This window comes from Heterocephalus glaber, unplaced genomic scaffold (assembly GCF_053883595.1).
Source record: "Heterocephalus glaber isolate CG9 unplaced genomic scaffold, H.glaber_assembly_v1.0 deba00001845, whole genome shotgun sequence".
In the NCBI taxonomy this organism is placed as follows: Eukaryota; Metazoa; Chordata; class Mammalia; order Rodentia; family Bathyergidae; genus Heterocephalus; species Heterocephalus glaber.
The window spans coordinates 833,654-844,552 of NW_028258494.1; the positions used below are offsets into that span (position 1 = coordinate 833,654).

Here is a 10,899-nt window from a genome sequence, read left to right on the forward strand (position 1 = left end):
TCCTTCTAGTTGACCCCACCTGTTACAGATGCCAGGATCAGTCAAGATTCAGAAACTGGGGAAAAAGCTTTTAGCACATGGGCCTTTGAGACTATTTCAGATCCAAACTACTGTTCAGGAACTGGTGGCTGTGAGGAAAATAGCATGAAGAAGAGGCCAATTCATGCAGGTCTCAATGAAACCCTACCCTGCACACCCTTGTGAATTCATAGTAATGTACAGTAACTCTCTTTGTTATTCAAGCATATTAGCGTAAAGATTTATTTTTCTTATGAGAACTGGAGGCATTCTTTCCAATGAAATTCAAAATCTCCAATATCTCAAAAGCACTTCAAAGCGTTCACATAATATAAATGTGGGAATTCAATGAATAATGAAGCTGAACCAGGGAGAAATTACTATGATCTCAGAAGGGTCCAGTTACTCAGAAAATCTCAGTAATTACTTAAATATGTATGAAAGTTCAGATCATTAGCTTGATTTGGTTTAAAACTAACAAAGTATGACTCCAACTATGGAATCATGCAGAATCATGCAGAAGGTCATCTCTAGACATCAACAAAGACTCATATCTATCCATGTTCCATCCAGTACTCCAGCACTGCATTTTCTGAAAGGAATATAAAAATAATTATGGAACTTGAAACCTTAATTCATGTTTATTTCCAAGCAGTTAGAGCAACACAATAGAGTTTAGATATGGAAATAATATGCCAAATATCACAGAATTGGATGAAACTAAAGGAAACCTAAAGCACAAGTTTAATGCGCTTAGGCATCATTTTTTTTTTGTACCAGGGATTGAACTCAGGTCCTTGCGCTTGCACAGCAGGTGACAAAACCACTGAGCTAAATCCCTGGCCCATGCTTAGGCATCATATTACACAGTTGTCTTGAAAGGCCTTGGTGACATAAATGTCAGGTTTTGGGTCTCACCAGCATTCTTGTCCCTTTATCACATTCTAAAATCCCAAACTCAAAGTGAATGACACATGAACATAAAAGGTTTCTGAGTAATGAGATGCCTCAGAGCTATCTTAATTTCTCTGTTCCTCAAACTGTAGATAAAGGGGTTCTTCATTTGAGGGATCACAATGTACATCACTGTAACCACTGCATTCATAGTGGAAGTGTCAGTAATGGCAGGACTGAAGTACACACCAAAAGCTGGTCCATAGAATAAGGAAACCACAGAGAGGTGAGACCCACAGGTGGAAAAAGCCTTATACATTCCCCCCACTGAGGGCATTCTGAAAACAGAGAAGACAATTTTAATATAAGAGAAAATAATTCCAGCAACAGGAACACCAAAAAATATGTTTCCTGCTGAATATATCAAAAGGGTATTTATAAAAGTATCAGAGCAAGCAAGCTTGAATATCTGAGCAAGTTCACAGAAGTGAGGGATTTCCACATTTGTGCAGCACCATCAGACTGTGGAGCAGAGCATGTCCAGTGCTAAGGAGCAAGGAGAGTAGAACCAGTAGAACACAGAAGTCAGGGGTCAGGATGACTTGGTACTTTAGGGGCTGACAAATGGCCACATAGTGGTTATAGGCCATCACTGAAGGAAGACAACTTTCTAAACCAGCAAAAGTCAGGGCAAAAGTGATCTGAGAAATGCATCCTGTGTAGGTGATGCTCTGATCCTGTGATTAGATGTTCACCAGCATCTTTGGTATGGTGGTGGTGCCTATACAGATGTCATTGAAGGACAGGCTGGAGAGGAAGAAGTACATGGGTGTATGGAGGTGGGAGTCAGAGCTGAAGGCCAAGATGATGACTAGGTTTCCAAGGATGGTGACAAGATACAGGGCCAGGAACAGGCTAAGGATGACAGGCTGCAGCTCTGGATCATCTGTCAGTACCAGGAGAAGAAATCCTGAGACTGCTGTTTGGTTTTTGAATTTCATATTTTTGGTGAAACTGTGGAAGGGATGAGGAGAAAATAAAATTTAAAAAGTATTTTGTTTATAAGCTCCAGTATGTTTTGTGCATGATATAATGAAAAAGTCTAAATATTACCCTGGATGTGTGTTATACATGATTCAAGAATGAGGACTTGAATTATATGTTGAGCATGTATTATGAGGGAATTGAATATTTCTATAGCTTTTTAAACAATCTTAAAACAATATAGTTTCGAGTTACATTGTAAATCCATGTGAATTTTCAGCTCATTCTCTGATCCCATTCTCGCTCCACTTCTCTTCCATCTAATTTCCATTTCCTTTATTAAACACCCATAAATTTTCAGAATTTTGGCAAGTATTGGGATTGCGATAAAGTATAATACATGGATTGTTCTTTGTAAAGAGATCCTGCCTTAAAACAAAAAGAAATATGACAATGAACTTGTCAAATCTATCTTCCAGTGCAGCACTTTTCAATCTTTTTTGACACCAAGGATAAGTTTCATGGAAGACAATTTCTTCTTAGACTGGCAGGTGGGTAGCTTGGCATGGTTCAACCCATTATATTTACTGTACCTTTTTAATTATTATTACATTGGAATATATAATCATATCATTTTACAACTCACCATAATTCAGAGTGAGGAAAATAAAATCATTGGTAGGCCTCATGCTGACTAAAATAAGGGTTGAATTCTGACATAAAATGTGCCACCACATGCAGCTTAACTGTCAGCCACTGCTTACTTATAGGATTTCGATATGAGCATGTAAGCAATTGATTTATTATAGTCTATGTGAGGTCAAAGCTTATATCTGCTAATTTTAATCCCTATTTGCATCAATTTTCCAGCATTAGCCTTACCACCTAAACTCTACCTCAAATCATGAGGCATTAGATTCTCTTAAGGAGCACACATGTAGATCCTCGCACGCACACACACACACACACACATTCCTAGTTCCTGGCATGCACACACCTAGGTCCTCTCACACACACACACCTAGGTTCTAGTACGCACAGTTCACAGTGTGAGTTTTTGCTCCTATGAGAATTTAACACCACTGCTGATCTCACAGGAGGCAGAGCTCAGGTGGTGATGTAAAGGATGATGCTTGGCTATAAATACAGCAGATGATTTGATCTCTACCTTCATGAGTTAATTCCTAACAGGGCCTGGACCTGCCCATGAGCCAGGGTTGAGACTGTTCTTAATCAATGCTCTTTAATTTTTGGGTTAAATCACTATCACCCGAGTGGCATGTCAATGTACAGATTAGACAATTTATGATTTAGGCCCATGGACCCATGAGGACATGTCCTTGAAAATGTACACACAGTTTTGAAAACACTTGGGGAAAGCTCTAGTTGTCCAGAGTGCTCAGTTGAGTCTTTTGACTAATTCCTGCTAGTAGAGAACTAGGGTCTGTATGTTCGTGTAGTGCTTGTTAATTTCATGTACAGTTGAAATAATTTCTTTATGAAATAAGTCCCTAAATTTTCCCTTGCTTTTAGGGTGTTCCATCAACTATGCATTAAGTGAATTGCAGCATGTGGAAGTCAGCCATTAAGATCCACATGAGAAATTATTAGAAAACTTTGCTTTTAGAGTTGAAGCTCCTAGAGCCTCTCTTGGAAACACAAGTGATCTGCCTTAGATATTAATTCTAGAAGAAGCTGAGTCACCATGTTGACAACATTTTGTCCCCATCCTATGGGAAATTATTTCAATAATGAGTCCAGAAATGTATACTTGTATAAGATTAAAATGCACACAAAGTAATAGCTAAATGATAAAAAGAGTGAAATCCAAAGGCTCTACGAAAAAAGACAAAAATAGAAACACTTTCTTGCATTCTAGAAGACAGAGACTTAGTAAATAACACAGAATCAGATATTCAGGCATCCTACTAAGAATGTCTATTATGAGCATTGCTTTGTATTTCCTGGTGAAGACAGAAGCAACTACATCAGCAATGATCATTTGGTGTAAAATGAGACTCACAGGCTCTGAAATTAATTCATCATCTAGCAGTTACTTTTAGGATGAATAAAATCTTCAACTGAATGTTGCATTTGTGTAATGGAAACTACTTATTGGGTGTGTTCTTACTCTTAGCTCCAGCATGGTGATATTTTAACAATGTGTGCTTCTTCAACATGCACTGTATATATGTTAAACACATAATTTTTATTCTGCAATTGTACCTCTAAATCACAGGGTTGCTTAAAATCTTTATTTCAAGGATGTGAGAAATCAATAAAACAGCCTGTAGGACTGGGCTTCTATAGAGTTTTTCAATCTTTTTTGTATATGTGGACATGTGGACATGTGTATGTCATGAGGAAGGGTGGATGGCACTTTTTACCTATCAAAAAACAAATGATCAGTTAGGGTAGTACAGAAAAGAGAAGAAGAAGGCAGGAAATCTTCATAGTGAACAATGTTAATGCCAGTGAAGGATGTATATGCTCAAACTACCTTTGGGATTCTTCATTAAGAAGAGTAAGGAAACTAATATCAATGATTCCAATATTCACAGTGCTCCTACATATACTAAAACATGTAGAAATTTAAATGAATTAAATAATAAAAGAATGAGACATATGATTAACAAAGGTAATGAATAACTCAGGAAATACTGGAAAATGCTACGTGAGAAAAGATTAAATTTAATCAAAGCTGTGTATGTGGGTAAATTTTCCATATGGATTATCCATCCATGACAGAAATTGCAGAGATTTTTGTATTCCTGGCACCTCTTAGCAAACATCAAAACTATCACATATTTCACCATGTTTTCTTTAGGTATTTTATTGTGAGAAATAATAGATTATTTAAAGCCCCTTAGTAAATATTCTTTTACAAATTTAATTTCTGTTTACTTCTGCAGGAGAACCATCATAATAAATTTACAGCTATCTTTCTCTCTGCATTTTCATTTTTGTAGTATTTTTCCTCTAAACAACATCTTCGTGGTATTGTACTTTTAAATGATCATATAATGGAATCATATTGTATATGTGTACCATTCACAATTGATGTGCTTAACTATTTTTATTTTCCTAATTAAATGTTGTCATATGTAGTCCTGCTTATTTGATGTTAATCATCAGATTTTTCCCTTATATTTTAAGGCCCAATTTACCTCTGCCTTCTTTAACTTTTTGGTAAAATGGGTACTGCCTCTTACTGATGACTACCTGTAAAATTAGGAACCATGCATGAGGGATATCACCAAGATGCTCTGCCTTTGCAAATGAAGAATGAATTGGTTCACCAAGGTGGTGAATTGGGGACATGTCTCATTTTATTACTTCATACAGAAAGACCTGAATAAATTCAGCACAGTAATGACATTGGTTAACTGTAGGAGGGAGATGGATTTTCATGTTGTGAATGTTGTGATTTATGCAATTTCTCCTGTTCTTATTAGCAGGAAACGTGAGGGCTACAGGGCTGCTTGTGGAGCTTCTATCTCTGCTTCCTTATCCAGAGTCCTCACAACCCCCTTACACAAAAGTATAGAAAATCTCTGCATGGTGATGAAACTGCTCTAAAATATCTACACTCATGTTCTAATAATAAAGGAAGAGAGTTTGGATTACCTGGAAGATTTCTGTGACAAAGGTGCTCACCAAATCACCTGCATGTGGAAGCCCTATGATCTGTCCTCAGGAAGGGTGTATTCACAGACTGACTCAGTGGGATCTGCACCAGGAGAATCCATCTCTAGCAGAAAGCACAGCTGTTGCCACTTGTCTGAGCTAGACTTTTGAATGAGATTTTCACAGCCTGACTCCCTCATGTTTTATATCCCCCAGGATTCAATAACCAGAGCTCCTCATTAAGCATAAAGTAAGCAGAAACATTAATCTCATATTGGTCCCAGGGGCACATATCCTTAAACACCAACTCTATAGAAGATAACTATTCAAGATAACTAATTTTGACTCCTGAGGCCAGCTATACATTACCCAGGTCTCTCTACCATTTCTGCTTGACTCCCCAACATTAACTTTGCTCCCATAATCTAATGAAATTCTGTAATAAACTCATACCTTCTATTTTAGGTCTTTTTTATCTACTTCACCATTTAAAATATTTTAGTATTTTATTAGCGTATTTTAAAAATTAAATTTATTAGTGCATTTTAAATATACATAATGATTCACACTCATCATTGGGAATTTGTTCCTTTACACGAAATATCTTAATTTCTCTTTCTTCCCATTCCCCTTCCCTCCCTTCTACCTTTCTTCCCCTTCTTATTTACAAATGATTTGTTTCCAAAACTGAAAGCATAAATATGGACCACAATGTATATTAGATATTATGAAAGATGCAGAAAATTTTCAAATGATAAAGGGGACTCTGGGGAGGGAGAAAAGGAAGGAAGATGAAAAAAATGAGAAAACATTAGTACAGGTTTGCAGTACAAGCACTTTGCAATTATGTATATGGTGCATAGATATTTATGATTGTCATCTTTTCCTGTTGGATTGTTACTGCAATTATGTATATGTACATAAAGTAACTTCTTTTTTTTAATCTACTTTTCTCCCCCTCCCTCCTCTTCTAATTCCTTTTCTCCTCTTTTCATTCTTCTTGATATCATTAATCTTATTTCATGTTTATTGCATATAATGTCCACATTCATTGAGGTTATTAGGACGTGGCATATCCTCATATTACCCATTTTCTCATCCAATACCCTTTGCCCCTCATGCTGGGTCCCCTAGACCCCTTCCCATCTGTAAGAAATCCATCCCTTTGTCTCTTCTATTCACCCATTATGTTTCTCTTAGTTTGTACTTTACCTTACTCAAATAAGAAATACCATATGGCATTCAAATTTGTGTGTCTGATTTATTTCACTAAATATTATATTTTTCAGGTGCACCCATTTCCTTCAAATGTCTCAAATTTGTCTTTCTTTATAGCCAATTAGTATTCCATTATACAGACAGATCATATTTTCTTTATCCAATCATCTCTTGTAGGGTATGTAGGCTGCTTTGGGGATTTAGCTATTATTGTTGTGTCCAGATCGCGAAGTCCCCAAAGACCATCAAGGAGCTGATTCCTATGTAAACACACGAGGGTCGTTTATTTAAGCTCGAGCAGGGGCACTCAATCATCACCGATGCAGTGGATCAGGATTGAGAGCCCTGAATTCCAAATCAGCAGGGTTTTTATTGTGGCTACTGTAAGGTTTGGGGATGTTTTATTTAGCAGTTACATGATTGGTTGATATTTAGTAAGCATGGGGGGTTGAGGGGTGGCTTCATGTAGAGTTTATGGGAAAAAGGAACAATCAGCACATTGACAGAATGTTTTATAGATAATGGGCCCGGGAGCATATGTTTTCTGGGCAGACAGAGGATTGAGTTAGGAGCTGTGTCTTTTTATCTGTTGTCCCACAGCAAGGACATTTTATCATTATTTTATGGGCACAAGGAGACTAGGGGAATAGTTGACTTCAGTGAAGTGGAATTTATGTCAAGGCCACTTCACTGTCTTATTTTAAGATGGAGTCAAACTTTAAAATGGAGTTAGTTAGGTCTCACATTATGAATTGTGGTACTATAAACATTGATATGCATATATTACTGTAGTAAACTGTGTTAAACTTTTTAGAGAAGATATCTACAAGGGGTATAACTGGGTCATATGAAGCGTCTAATATTAGTTCTTTGAGAAATCTCCATACTGATATCCATAAATGTTGTACTAGTTTCCATACCCACCAATAATGTAGAAAGGTAGTATTTTCACCACAGCCATGTCATCATTTGATTTTTTTATTCCTTAAGTATGTTGGTTATATTTTAGTTATGCAATATGCCGACATACATCATTGGGAATTTGTCCCTTTGCATGATACACCTTGGTTCTTATTTTTGCCCATTCCCCTGCCCTCCCTTTATCCCTCGACCACTCCCTATTAAAGTCTTTGATTTTTTTTAACTTTCTAATGATTGCCTTTCTTGAGTGAGTGAGAAGGAATCTACTATAGCTTCTATCTACATGACCCCCAAAGCCACATGTCATCATTGGTGGGGGTTTTCAGAAGTGCCTGGATCTAGAGTGTGTGATGGTGGGATCAAGGGTGTGAAGTTGAGATTGATTCATGGTGCAATGCTAAGATTATGGCTGCCCCACCTTGGGTATGAGAGCTATCCCCCCACAAGAGTGGATAACCTGGATAGAATATAATGGATAGGATATAAGCACTGCCTCTTCACTACTTTCCTGCTTTACTGCCCACCATGAACTGTTTCTGCTCTGTGATGCCCTTCTTCCATGTCACCCTACCTTGGAACAGGCCAACTATGAACTGAAACCTCTACAAACTGTGACCTAAGTAAATGATTCTTCCTTTAACTTTGAGTGTCAGGTATTTTAGCTCAGCAATGAGAATAATTAACTAAGACAGAATTTGGTATCAGAGAAGTTGGGTAACTGCTATACCTTATCATGTGCTTCCCGAGCCTGTGGAACTGGCTCATAAGAAGAGTTTGGAAGGGTTTGGAGATGACCACTGAAGAAAGAGCCCTGAAATGCCTCAACCTATATGTGATGGGAGATTCTGGTCAGAGCTCAAAAGAAAAGAAGTCTGATCATAATCCTACCAGTAAAGACCAGGCTAAGCAGGTTTCTGCTGAGAAAGATTACTTTGGCTGTTGGACTGCAGATGACGTGCACTATCCCATGGCAGAAATTTTGTCTGCATTTTGCTCTTGTCCAGAGACTTTCCCTGAGACTGAAATAAAGGGCAGTGAACTAATTAATCTCCTAGAAGAAATTTAAAGGCAGTCTAATCTTGAGGCCATGGCATGGCTACTGTTGGGGACTTTCAGCTAGATCTATGATGACAACCAAGAGCAAGGAGCCCAGTAGAATACTTTAAAATATTTTGAGATTGGCCAGAAAGGAAGCTCCAGTAAAGTTGTGGCCTGCAAAGATGAAAGAGAGAAGAGATTGCTTGCTGAAAGGAAACAGGACAATAGAAAAGGTGCCCTGGGGACATCACAAGAACCAGCAGGACTGCACACCTTGTAGCCTCAGTATCGCAAATTTGAAAGGCTTTCCTTTGATAAAAGAACCAGAGAGTATTATGTTTCAGAATGATGGTGCCTAGAGGATTTTTTCATCTGAATTTTGTTCAGAGTATTCAGCAATGCAGGCACTTTATCCCTCCAGCCAAGAGAGAAGAAAGCCTGGGTAATGCTTTAACTGGTGGTAGAACTTGACATCGTGCACACGGTGCTGGCTTTAGGTGCATGCAGAATGCAAGAGATGTGGGGTCAGGAAGGCTTCCACTCACATTTCAGAAGGCTGGGGACACCAGGTAGTAGGCCCCTGAGAGGTCCTTTTGTGGAGCTGTGAGTATTAAAACAAAGATGCAATGGAGACCCCAGAAGTTTGGAGAAGCCAGGAATGTGGATTGTCTGAAGAAAACTACAAGAAGGAAGCAAAGCTGGCCCAAAAGAGAAGGCAGAGAATCTATGGGAGCTACAACCACTGGTGATGCTCTAGGAGCAGAGCCATACAAGCCCTTTGGAGTTCATATCCTTACATTTATTACCCTAGATTGTGGATATGGAAATATAGGACTTAATATATGCCTTGCTGGGTTCTGCTTTGGTTTGCTTCTTTTTTATCTCTGTATTTGTTCCTTATGAAATGGAAATTTTTTGTGCCACCATATGTTGGAAGTGTTTTGTAGGGAACAGGGAAAGGGGATTTTACTCGAACCTCTGCAGTAAGTCCTAGTCTCCTGAGAGCCATGGCAGCAGAAGGTGAATTACAAGAAAGGTAGAAAAATGAGACTGAGAAGAAGCTGAGCTTTGGGTCTGATCAGTGCTGCTCTGGGTGGCAAAGACAAAAGCTCTCAGCTTACTGTACCTTTTATTCAGTACACTGGGAGAAACAAATTTAACAAATGACTTGCAGAGAGTTCAGTACATCCACGTAAACAAGATGTAACAATCCAAGAACAATGAGGAACTGAGTAGATGTTTGTTCCTCCCAGGATGTTTTCAGCTCCCAAGGTGTTTCCTGTCCTGGAGAATCACAGCATCACCAGATCATTGAGGTCTCACTTGTGACCGGAGGCCAAAATGGAATTATGTCTCAGAATTCCATAGCTAGGCTGTAGGCAGGAGAATTAGGCTAACCAAATGATTTTACCCTAAATTTATGTAGCATTGCTCCCGACAGTGTTTAACTCTCTGTTTATTTACACAAGGGCTTGATGTTTACCTTAAATCTCAGAGAGACTTTGGACTTAGACTTTTCAGCAATACAAAAATTGTTAGGACTTTCACAATTTAGAGATGGAGTAAAGGCCATTTGCTTAAAGGTACATACATGAGTCTTTGAGGGGGCCAGAGAAAAATGTCATGACTTGCATTTATATATCCCCCAAAGCCTGTGACATGCCACCGCTACTTGGAGTCAGCCAATTATGAACTGAAACCTCTATAAACTTTGAACTAAATGAACCTTTCTTCCTTTAACTTTGGGTGTTGGGTATTTTGTCTCAACAAGGAGAAAAAATAACTAAGACAGAACCTTAGCATTTTTTAATTTGTATCTCTCTAATGGCCAAGGATGGTGAATATTTTTTTACATCTTTGTTGGCCATTTGTAATGCTACCCTATGAAGTGTCTGTTCATTTCACTTCCCCAGTTCTTGACAGGGTCTTTGACTTTAGATGGATGTTTTTGAAATTTTTCTATATTCTAGATTTCAGTGCTCTGTCTGAGGAGTAGCTGGCCAAAATATGCCCATTCTGTAGGCTTTCTCTTCACCCTACTTCTTTTTTGGTGCAGAAGCTTTTTAGTCTGGTATCATTCTTGCTGTTATTTCTTGTGTAATTGCAGTTCTATATAGAAAATCCTTTTGTAAACCTATGACTTCAAGTGTTTTACCAGTTTTATCATCCACTAGGTTTAATGTTTCTGTTTTAATATTT

At 38.1% G+C, this 10,899-nt stretch overlaps 1 pseudogene; it reads right to left on the reverse strand.

The window, feature by feature from the left end:
- Positions 1-976: 976 nt before the first annotated feature.
- LOC147820581 (olfactory receptor 7G1-like) lies at positions 977-1,913 on the reverse strand (annotated as a pseudogene).
- Between the last annotated feature and the right edge of the window lie 8,986 nt (positions 1,914-10,899).